The 12,348-nt window shown below is 35.1% G+C and overlaps 1 pseudogene; it reads right to left on the minus strand.

Moving 5' to 3' along the window:
* Nucleotides 1–600: 600 nt before the first annotated feature.
* On the minus strand, nucleotides 601–7,530 carry LOC140609362 (tubulin beta chain-like; annotated as a pseudogene).
* Nucleotides 7,531–12,348: the final 4,818 nt, after the last annotated feature.

Raw genomic sequence — 12,348 nt, forward strand, 5'->3', positions numbered from 1 at the left:
GCAAGCATTGGCAACTCCAAAGTATAGCTACTCTAACATTAAACTAGAGTGCATTATTATCTACGTGAAATTATTTAAAATATGTGATGTGTTCTGATTTCATTCTAGATTTACCACTTAGAAAGTCGTGATGATCTTCAAGCAATATGACTTAAAAATTGTTCCAGTCTGTTCTGGCATATCTCTTTTACGTGTGTATTTCTCTTGATCAATGTATTGAGTTTTTGCTTGAATTATGACTTCATGCTTCAAAGCCCTTACTATCAAGTCTTTGTACAAAAGATTTCAATGTTAATTTTTTATTAATAAAACTTTATGTTGTGAAATATTTTTAGATTTGTTAAAGAATTACAAAAAGAGTGCAGAGAGTTACTGCATGCCCTTCAGCCATTTTCCTTTTACGTTGACATCCTACATAACCAAGGCACACTTGTCAAAATGATAAATTAGCATTGGTATTTTACTGTTAAAAAAAATCTAGTCTTTGTTCAGATTCTTCCATTGAATGTCTATGAATGTCTCTTTTCTGTTCCAGGATCAAATTTCTATCCCAGGATACACAGTGAATGTAGCCAATATTAGTTTGGAAGCACTGGGGTTTTATTCATTGCCTTCCTTCATTAAGCTCTGTTTGGGCTTGCTCGATGGTCCTGAGAAGGTCCTTGTGTTCCTGCTGCTCTCATCAATTGCACACTCATTTGAATTCCCTGGTCTCAGTAGCTTCCGTGTCTAAATTGTTGAATTGATGTTCTCAGTGGAATTCATAGCCATCAATGACAATAGATGGTAGAGAGAGATGACAATGGCAAGCAAAAAGAACATAGAAAAAGAGGTTTAGTTAAGTTCTTTTTGGTAGACAGATCTCATGCATGAGATCTCAATTTACAATGTTTGCCCATTATTGCAACACCATGAAAAGACCTAGGATGTCTTAAATATTCACAAGACAACAGGACCCAGGACATCAATTAATACCATACACTCAGCCTTTGGAACTGAGTATATTAGGTTTAGTTTTCCTAAATCAGTCAAAAACTAAGATTATTTTTATATAAAATGTGTCATTTAGCAAGTTAGTGGGTTAAAAATCTTAAGGATTATACATTTAAATATTTTGAAATGTGTCTTAGTTATATGTATGTATATGTTATGTATATACTTATACACACATATAATTTAGATATGTTTAAAGATATTTTAAAGTATAACCTTTAAGATTTTTAATCCACTATCTTTTTTAACAAATATATATGTGTATACATGCATACATGTATTTAGTGCTAGAAATTTTTCTCTTAGCACTGCTTTAGTCCTTCAAATTTTGATTTTTTTTTTGCATTTTTAGATTACCATTTGAATTTATGGATATTGTCTTTTTAAATTTCTCATTTATTTTTGGCTCTTAGGGCAATGCCATCTTTTCCTTTTTTTTTTTTTTAAGATTTTATTTATTTATTCATGAGAGACACAGAGAGAGAGAAGCAGAGACACAGGCAGAGGGAGAAGCAGTCTCACTGCTGGGAGCTCGATGTGGGACTCGATCCTAGATCCTGGGATCATGACCCAAGTCAAAGGCAGATGCTCCACCACTGAGCCACCTAGGCATCCCTAATGCTATCTTTTCCATAGGGAAAAAAAACAAGTTCAACTCAAAAAAGAAATTTGAAATGTGGGGGCACCTCAAGGGCTCAGTAGATTAACCATCTGCCTTTGGCTCAGGTCATGATCTTGGGGTTCTGGGGTTGAGTTCTGCAACAGGCTCCCTGTTCAGTGGGGAGTCTACTTGTCCCTCTGCCCTTCCCCTGCTCATTCTGTCTCTCTCTTTCTCTCTCACTCTCGTGCACAGCACACACACACACACACAGAAGCTGTCTCCAAAATAAATAAATAAAATCTTAAGAAAAAAAAAAAGAAATTTGAAATGTAGGACAGGACAAAACCAAGAGTGGGGGGAAAGGGTGGGGGTATGGGTGACAGGAAAGGGTAGTGGGAGGGAATAGCAAAAGAAAGAGATAAGATGTTGCCATAAGACAGAGGGTCTCTTTGTCCCCTCTCTGGAGGAATGACCCAAATATTTAGGTGATAATACCCCCTTTCCATATATACACTGCAGGGCTGGTTTTATTTGTTTGTTTGTTTTGTTTTGTTTTGTTTTGTTTTGTGTTTAAGGATTTTATTTATCTGTTTATGAGAGACACAGAAAAAAGGCAGAGACATAGGCAGAGGCAGAAGCAGGCTCCTCGTAGGGAGCCTGAGGTGGGACTCGATCCCAGAACTCCAGGAGCACACCCTGAGCCAAAGGCAGATGCTCGACCACTGACCCACCCAGGAGTCCCTGGGTTGTGTTTTTATTAAGAAATGACGGGGGATGGGGAGAGCCTTTCTGGAGGCTTTAGGGACCAAGTCTAGTCCTTCTTCCCCTTCTGGGCCCCCTTCTCTAACCAAAGGAAAAGGAAGGAATTCAACATGTGAAGGAGGATGAGTAAGAGGGAAGATCCCACTTAACAGAGTGGGGTAGACTCCTGAAAAGGAAACAGCTCAGGATAGAGCTTGGAAAGAGACTAAAAATGGAGATACTACTGTTAACAGCTCCCCTGAAGCTAAGAGAGGAGCAGGTAAATTCCTGGAAATTAGGACGTCAATAGCCTGGATCCCTCTTCAAAACTGCTCTGGAATAGAAAACCTTACCTTTTCTCATACATACGTCTACCTGCTATGAGGTAGCTTGGCTTACTTTCCCCTGGGTTAACACACAGGCTTAGGATAACGGCCATGGATCTGAGTTTCCAACACGTGGATCTAAATGGGATCTGATGAGGCCCAGCTTCTTAGAGAATTATCTTCAAAAAGCAAAGGGAAATATAAGCTGGGCAGATGGGAGAAGTGAACACCAAAAGGAAATACAGGGCTACCTAGAATGGCAGAAATCTAAGTTTCCCAAGAGTAGGAGAGGAGACATTGAACAAACAACAAAATATTTATTGAGCTTCTATGATGTGTCAAGCACTGTTCTAGGGCCACATCCTCCAATAAAGGAAACAAACAAAAAAACAAGATAGAGGCAAAAATGCAAATTCTGAGGGAGAGGACAGGGATGGTTGGGGAAGAAGGCTGAGAGAACTGAGAAGCCTGAGGTGATGGTGCTCTGCCTGAGTCCTCCGCTTCTGCTGTGGCATCCTGGTATTGCTGGTACTTGAAGACAAAGTCGTTCATATTGCTCTCAGCTTCAGTGAACTCCATCTCGTCCATGCCCTCACCTGTGTACTGGAGGAAGGCCTTGCACCATTATGTGACTGTGAACTGCTCTGAGATGGGCCTGAAGAGCTCCTAGATGGCCGTGCTATTTCTGATGAAGGTGGCTGCATCTTGAGACCACAGGGTGTGATACCACAGACAGCTGTCTTGACATTGGTGGGGATCCATTCCACAATGTAGCTGCTATTCTTGTTTTGCACATTGAACATCTGCTCATCTACCTCCTCATGGATATCCGACCATGAAAGACAGCAGCCATTGGTGAGATAATGGCCATGGCTAGAGTCACAGGCAGTCATCATGTTCTTGATATCAGAGACCTGCTGCATGAATTCAGGGACAGTGAGGGCCTACCTAATACTGTTGGCTTCCACTGCTGGTCACTGGGGCAAAGCCAGGCATGAAGAAGTGGAGAGGTGGGAAAGGCACCATGTTGACTGCCAGCTTGTAGAATTCTGTATTGTTTTTGACTGTATTTTTCTGTTTGGCTGTTTAGTGGATGTTCTATTACATTATATGTGTGTGTGTCTGTGTGCCTGTGTCATATCTATATATTTGTATTATATCTTTATATCTACGTCTATATTGTGATATGTCTCACAGTCTATTGGTGTCATTTCCTCAGCAGTTTTTTTTCCCTTTTTTTTCTCAGCAGTTTAAGTGAAATGTAGAAAACTCATCTCCCTTTATCTCCTTTTATCCTCCTCCATTTATAATATTTAAAAATATTTCCTTCATATATATTTAAAATAATATCAGTGTTAGAATTTTTGCTTCAACCATCAATAATTTTAAAAACTAAAGAGAAGGAAAGTCTATTTTATTTACCCATAATTTTCCTTACTGTATTCCTTAGCAACACATTTTCCTTCATCTGATGTTATCTTGAATTTTTCTTCATTGTTGAAGGATATTTTTACTTTATATCGGACTCTAGGTTGAGAGAGTTTTGTTGTTGTTTTTGCACTAGAAAAATACTGTACCACTCCTTCTGCTCTCTACAGTAAAGTATTCTTTTTCTCTAGCCATTTCCAAGATTTGTTTTTAGTTTTTAAACTTTTATTATGATATGTCTTAGCATTGTTTTCTTTGGGTTTATCCTGCTTAGGGTTCACTCAACTTCTCAAATATGAAAGTTGATGTTCCTTAACATATTTGGGAAGTATTTAGCCATAATTTCTTTTAGCACTCTTTTAGCTTCATCATTTTTTTCTTTCCCTAAATCATTTGTTATAGTCCCAGAAATCCTTGGCGGTTTGTCTATCTATCTATCTATCTATCTATCTATCTATCTATCTATCTATCATCTATCTATCTATCTATCTATCTATCTATCTATCTATCATCTACTGGGGTGTATATTCTTTTTGTTGTTCAGACTAGTTAAAGGGTTAGATAAGAAAAATCCATTAAACATTCTCCCCTGTGATGTGACTGAAAAAAATACAATAATAGAACACAATTGTCTTTGTAATGAAAAATATTTATATAGTTATAATAAGATAAATGCTGTCATGGACTATAAGCCTTTATGGCAATTAATATTAAAAAAAATTCAAGCTTAGTTAACATTATTGAATATAAGGTAAATGTTACCAACTTTGCAATAAAAATATGCTGGTGACAGAAACTGAATGATAGAGTGATGAGAGGTGGGAGAATGATAATACTATCAACTTGCAAAGTAAGGAGTCAAAAGATCATATTTGAGAATGATGGAATAAAAAATAAGAGTTTGAACTGTTAAGCATTTCATAGTAACTGTGTAAAATATGACTGGGTGCTCATCAAACTTTATTTTTAGTACAGCTAATCAAAGTTTCTAGCTACAGCTTGCCACAATTATGGCCAGTGAAATGTAGAAAAAAGTAATATACACTATATGTTGACTTCTCAAAATCATATCGTGTTTTAATTTTCTACATTTTTTTCATGCTTTTCTTATATAGCTTTATTTTCCCTGGAATTGCTTATTATCTTTTTTTTCCTGAAAGATAAAATATTTCCCTTCCTCACCATATCTTTATTATTTTTGGCATCTCATTCAATCATTCTATTTCTTGGTATCTGTTGTATTCTTCTTTCTTATACCTGCTGACTACTTTCTCTGATTTGAACATTCACATCATACTTGGACTATGGCTTTCCTGGATAGCTTTTAAAAATTTTTCCTCATGATTCTACTTTTAATTGTTGAGACATTCTATGCTTTCATAAAATCTGCCAGATTTTCAGAACTTATGAGTAAGAAGAGGTGAATATTTGTGCCAAAATTGCCACCTGAAACCAGAAGCCCGTGTTAGCATTATAAATTTTACGTGATTCAAATTAATTGCAAAAAACAAGCCAGGGAATATATCATAGAAGCAATAAGGTATATATTATCCATGAATGCATCCTAATATTATGTCCTGTTTTTATTCATCTTCGAAAAGATGACAGATATTTTATATTTATATATTAATAGTATATAATATATAAGACTTAGTGTATATCTTCCAACATCTGAATAGAATTGTATAATCGCTGGAAAACAACTTTCAAAAGTTAGCAGGAAAGAATGGTGTCCTCATTTAGGGGAATTGTTAATAACATATCTCTTTTTTATAGTTACTCATCTTAACATGCATCTTATCTCTAATGATCCCACAAGGCTGGCAAGGAGTGAAAGTGATGGTGGTGAAGAGATATTCCAAGTGTAAATGATAGATTAATTGATTAACTTGTAAGTATTTGAATACATAAAAATCTTGAAATCAGGCCCTGTAACTAGTTAATGTAAGCTTTCTATGTTACCAGTAACAAGATGCTAAGATCTCTTAGATTTTATCTCATTGTTTGCCCACTTCTTAATGGAAGAGAAACTGTGCAAGCCAGTAAGATTCTTGTAGGCCTATATTAGAAAATGTTTAATAGTAACATATTGGTAAGTTATTTTAAAACTTAGTGTTAATAATTTTATACTGGTTTAATCTTCCCAAAATTGTATGAGCACTCTGCTATCAATTTAGCAGGATTTCAACCATTGTGAAATATAGTAAGTTAATGTTTCTGTTTCAGCTCAACACTTACCAGACTGCTTTGCTCAAAATAAGTATTATATTAAACTTTAGTAAATGATTGTTTTTTGGATTATTGAAACTAAATCTATGGTTGTAGTATGGAAAAAAACCTTTTGAGGAAATAAAACGGGCTTTATTTTAGAGAAAGAATATTGAAAATGTTTTGGGTGAGCAGATGGCAGCTCTTGGGTTTATGTGTCTGGGCGAGACATAATGTCATAGGCTATTGTGTAGAGAACACAGAATTATAAGCCAAACTGAAATTTACAGTGGCAGAGTCAGTGGCAAAAGGGATACATGAGACAAAATGGCTTAATGCTCTTATTGTTTCCTGATGATATTATTTCCCATAACTAGAAATTCCTCTTATAATTATGAATTCAGCAAGATGTAAGATACATTTGTTCAGCCTTTCCTTTAAACATGGTGTTTTTTTCTTCATAAGAAATAAGTTACTAAAAAAAAAATTAAAAAAAATTAAAAAAATAATAAAAAAAAGGAAATAAGTTACTGAGCACATCCAGATTTGAAAATAATTCTATTTTATTTTAGATGCCTTAGATGTTCATTCAAAATTTGAAAAATTTTAGTAAGAAATGGGCTATCTGAATCATCTACCCAGAATTCTTATAATCCCTAAAAGGGCAATTAAAATTCTTGATAATTAAAGGCCTAATATTCAGCTAGCTGTTTAGTTTTAGATCAGGTTTGTGATTCTCTCTCTCTCTCTCTATATATATATATATTTTTTCCCCATCTAAGAAGTTTGCTTTCTAGTTTTCTCAAGTTCAATAAAACTCTCTACTATCCATTATATATACATATATTTTTAAAAATTATTTTAAATTTTTATTTATTTACTTGAGAGGGAGAGAGAGAAAGAGCACAAGAAGTGGGGAGGGGGAGAGGGGAGGGAGAAGCAGACTCCCCGCTGAACAGAGAACCTGATGTGGAACTCGATATCAGGACCCTGGGATCATGACCTGAGCCCAAGGCAGACACTTAACTGACTGAGCCAACCAGGCACCCTATCCATTGTGTATTTAATCAAAAAATATAAACATAATTCTAGACTCTTCTCTTATTCTTCTGCCCAATTCAGTACATTCCATCACCAATATTACTCTGAAATCCATTCACTTTTACTTGCGTCCATTGTCAATGTCCTTAACTAGGCTACATAGCCATACTTACCCAGTCTCCTCTTCTCCATTCTCCAGTATTTACCCTTTTTAAAATACAGACTTGAATATGTCATTTCTTTCTTAAAATCATTCAGCAGCTTCCAGTGGACCTTCAAAATAATGCTCCTAAAATTCCAATAATCTGACCTATAGTTAGTTGCCTTTCTAGTGTCATACGTACAAATCTATTTGCTCAATTCATGCCAGTCACTCTGGCTTTCTGTATAAGCAGATAATACTTTTTCCTGTTTCGATGTTTCTGTGCATACTGTTTCATATTCCTGGAATGTTCTATCCCTTCTCTTTACCTTATCTAAATGGTGGTCCTCCTTCAATTCCTAGTATGAATATTGCTATGACAGTAAACATTTCCTGATGCATGTAAATAAGCTGGATCCCCAAATTATACATTTCCCTATCACTATGAAAATCTACTCTCAACATTTTGCACATAACAATTTCTCAACAGCTAGTAAATAGTGGTACAGTTTTCCTTCACTGTTAAATGTTGAGAGTAAACTCCATAAGGTAAGGCACTATTTTGTTATAACCATGTCTATCATATGAATGCATGCTATTGTCTGGTAGGTATCAGGCATACAATAAATATTTATTAGCCAAGTGACAGATAAAGTAATTTAGAATTTAATATACAATTTTATATACCTACAAAATTTTCTTCCAAATATTTTTGCATCCCTTACCATGCTGCGCTTTGTCAGGATAGTAGATGAGATAAAAGGAGAACTGCAGAATGGGAAAGCAAAGAGGAAGGTAAGAGAAACACTGATATTGAAGAGTAATATTGTTTTATTTAAACATCACAAAACAAGACCCAGAAGTCTTTTCCATTTTTTTCTTTCAACACAAGCTTTGCCATATAGTTTAATCTTACTACTTAGAAGTTAATTAACTAGAATATTGTCTCCATATCTTTATTCCTATTGATTTTTTGACATTTATGCTGGTCATTAACACTTTCTTTACAAAGTGACCATGGGAAGGAAGGCAATTTGCGTCCTGTTGACAGATTTTGTAATATGATTGATGGGGGCAGAAGGTGAAACTATGTGGAAAAATGAGTTTTTTGCATTATCTGTGTATTTCATATATCACTGCCAGTATTTCTCAAACTGCAGGTCAAGACTCCAGAGGGAAGGGTTGCAATATAATTTAAGGGGTTTTATATATGGGAACTACTTGGAGGTGGAAATTGTGGGCTATATTGAGAGTATGAGTCTTCTTTTTTCCCTCAGCTCTCCAAACTTCTTTCTTTCTAATCTGTTACAATTTCTTTTTAACAAAAGCTTGCCAGTTAGAGGATATAAAATGGTTAAGTCATATTAGTCATAGTATAAGCACTTTAAAGTAAACAGTGTTAAAACTCACTGGTCTTTTCAATGCTGCCTGCAAATCTTGCACAGTGCCTTAAAATCAGTTAATATCTGTAGGTTGATTTGCTTTCCATTTATCAGAAAGAAGATGACTATATTATGAAAGAAATTATAAAAATGTGAAGGAGATGGGCACTACCTATTGTATTAAATACCGGTTACCTTAGAGAAGAAAAAAATGAAAGCTGAAAAAAATATTCTTACTTGATAAAGATGTTTGGGCTTCTGATAGAGTATCAACTCCAGGATTAACAATATTTTCAAGGTTATCTTTACATTTTATGTTTGGTCTCAGCCCTCAGTTATCCCATTATTTCCCATTTTTATATTTCCTTTTGCATCACTTCTCTGTTTTATCTAAGAAAATGTCCTTTTGTTTGTGGACTATGAAGATTTCTATTGCTTCCTAAAATTTTATTACCTAATTAACACACTCATGTTGAGTCAAGCAACTTTGGTTGAATATTGGACCCATGTAAACATTTTTCTTTTCAGTACATAAACATGGAAAATAATGGAATAAAATGTGAATCATTTTCCTTATCTAAATATTACCAAAAGAAATAAAAATTATGATAAAATTTCATTTTAGAATTGTTTGGTATAGGTGATCTTATCATTAACTGACAATCCAACTTAGAGTCTAATAGCTAGATAAGCTGATACCTGTAGTCATATATTCTATTTTCTTAGTATTCATCATTAAAATGAAATTAAAGGAATTGTCAACATTTCAGCTAGTTATTCTTCTAAAATATATTTCAATATTTTTGTATCAACATTTAAGGACAATTTTTGCAAGTGATAGACCCCCTACTCAAACTCTTTTAAGAATGAGAGAGGATTCATTGGCCAATAAAACTGATTTGCTAAGGTGACTTTCAGTTGGAAGGTGTGATGAACACCAGGATTCTCTCAGTTTACCTGCTGGTATCATTTCATTTCTCACACATTGCTTTCTTCCAAAACTAAAGCCATGGCATATGATAACATTTTTCTCACATCCTTATAGATTTACAAGAAAGAAGAGCAAGAACTTTCCTTTCCCAAATCATAGGGAGAGATTCTTGGTAACATGACCTGGATTAATATTCATGGCCTGACATGATAGAAAGTGGTTGCATTATGAATGGTCTGGCTTGCATTTCCAGCCCATTCCCAGTTAATCAAAAAAAAAAAAAAAAAAAGAGTGTAGTACAGAATGAGGATATTATTGTGAATTCAGACAGTTGCCCCAATATGCATCTACAAAATTTTCATATGCAATTAAAAAATCCAAATTATATAACACACATGCAACACACACACACACATAGCAAGCCAAAAGCTCTGAGAAATATTGTGCACATTAAAATCTTAGGATACAAGGACTGTCTGAAGTCATTCAGTGTTATATTTCATAACTGTTTATTGAATTAAGATTTTTAAAATTTAAATTTTTATTTTATTTTTTAAAAGATTTTATTTATTTATTCATGAGAAACACACAGAGAGAGAGAGAGAGAGGCAGAGACACAGGTAGAGAGAGAAGCAGGCTCCATGCAGGGAGCCCGATGTAGGACTCGATCCCGGGACTCCAGGATCATGCCCTGGGCAGAAGGCAAGCACTAAACCGCTGAACCACCCAGGCATACCAAATTTAAATTTTAGGTACTTAATATACAGTGCAATATTGGTTTCTGGAGTAGAATTCAGTGATTTATCACTAACATACAACACCCAGTACTCATCACAACAAATACTCTCTTTAATACTCATCACCCATCTAGCCCATCCCCCACTCCCTCCATCAACCCTCAGTTTGTTCTGTATCATTAGGAGTCTCTAATGGCTTGTGTTTCTCTCTCTTGTTTTTCTTTTTCCCCTTCCTATATGTTCAACTGTTTTTTTACTTAAATTCCACATATAAGTGAGGTCATATGGTATTTATCTTTCTCCACCTAACTTATTTCACTTAGCATAATACACTCTAGCTCCATCCATATCATTGCAAATGACAAGATTTCATTCTTTTTGTTGGCTGCATAATATTCCATTGTATATATATATTCCATATCTTCTTTTTTTTTAAGGTTTTATTTATTTATTTATGACACACACACACGCACACACACACACAGAGGCAGAGACAGAGGCAGAGGGAGAAGCAGGCTCCATGCAGGGAGCTGATGTGAGACTCGATCCCGGGATTGCAGGATCATGCCCTGAGCCAACGGCAAATGCTCAGCCGCTGAGCCACCCAGGCGTCTCTTTACCACATATTTTTTATCCATTTATCAGTCAATGAACATTTGGACTCTCTCCATAATTTGGCTATTGTTGATAATACTGCTATAAATATTGGGGTGCTTGTGCCCCTTCAAATCACTGTGGATAGAAACATATCCTTTGGATAGATACTTAGTATCGTAACTGATGGATCATAAGGTAGTTCTATTTTTAACATTTTGAGAAACCTCCATACTCTTCTCCAGAATGACTGTACCAGTTTGCATTCCCACCAACAATGTAAGAGGGTTCCCCTTTCTTCTGCATCCTCACCAACACCTGTTGTTTCTTGTGTTGTTAATTTTAGCTATCCTGACAGGTATGAGATATATCTCATTGTAGTTTGGTTTGTATTTCCCTGATGATGATGATGATGTTGGGCATCTTTTCATGTGTCTGTTACCCATCTGGCTGTCTTCTTTGGGAAAATGTCTATTCATGTCTTCTGCCCATTTCTTAACTGGGTTATTTGTTTTTTGGGTGTCGAGTTTGATAAGTTCTTTGTAGATTTTGGATACTAACCCTTTATCAGATATGTCACTTGCAAATGTCTTCCTCCATTCTGTAGGCTGCCTTTTAGTTTTGCTGATTGTTTCCTTTGCTGTGCAGAAGCTTTTATCTTGAATAAATCCCAATAATTCATTTTTGCTTTTGTTTCTCTTGTGGTGATGTGCCTAGGAAGAAGTTGCTATGGTTGAAGTCAAAGAGGTTGCTGCTTGTGTAATCTTATTTTTTTAAACTTATTTCTCAGATCATAAAGGATGATTTGTTTTATTCATAAGCCTTTCCTTATTTCATTTAATTGTAATGTAATTGTGAGTACAATACTTCTTTCTTGGATAAGAATCATTGTGGGCATAAGAAAGCTTCTGAGAAATAATTCTTAACATCAAGTATAGCTATCCTGAAGGGTAAAAAAAATAAATAAAAAATTTAACAGAGTCTCTGTTAGTACAGACAACATACACTTAGAATAGTCCATTCAGCGCACAAAAAAATTAAAATTCTTAAGAAAAAACATCTTGACAAACTTTAGTTTGGGGCCAAGATGGAATGAAAGAGATTGGATTTATCCTCCTGTCTGAAGAGTGAAAACCAAATATGTATACATAGAATAATTTTCAAGACACTGGACATTAGTCAATTAGGATGGAGCTCCTTTAAGAGAGTTTTCAGATGACAACA

The sequence above is a fragment of the Canis lupus genome, chromosome 18, assembly GCF_048164855.1.
Source record: "Canis lupus baileyi chromosome 18, mCanLup2.hap1, whole genome shotgun sequence".
NCBI classification, from domain to species: Eukaryota; Metazoa; Chordata; class Mammalia; order Carnivora; family Canidae; genus Canis; species Canis lupus.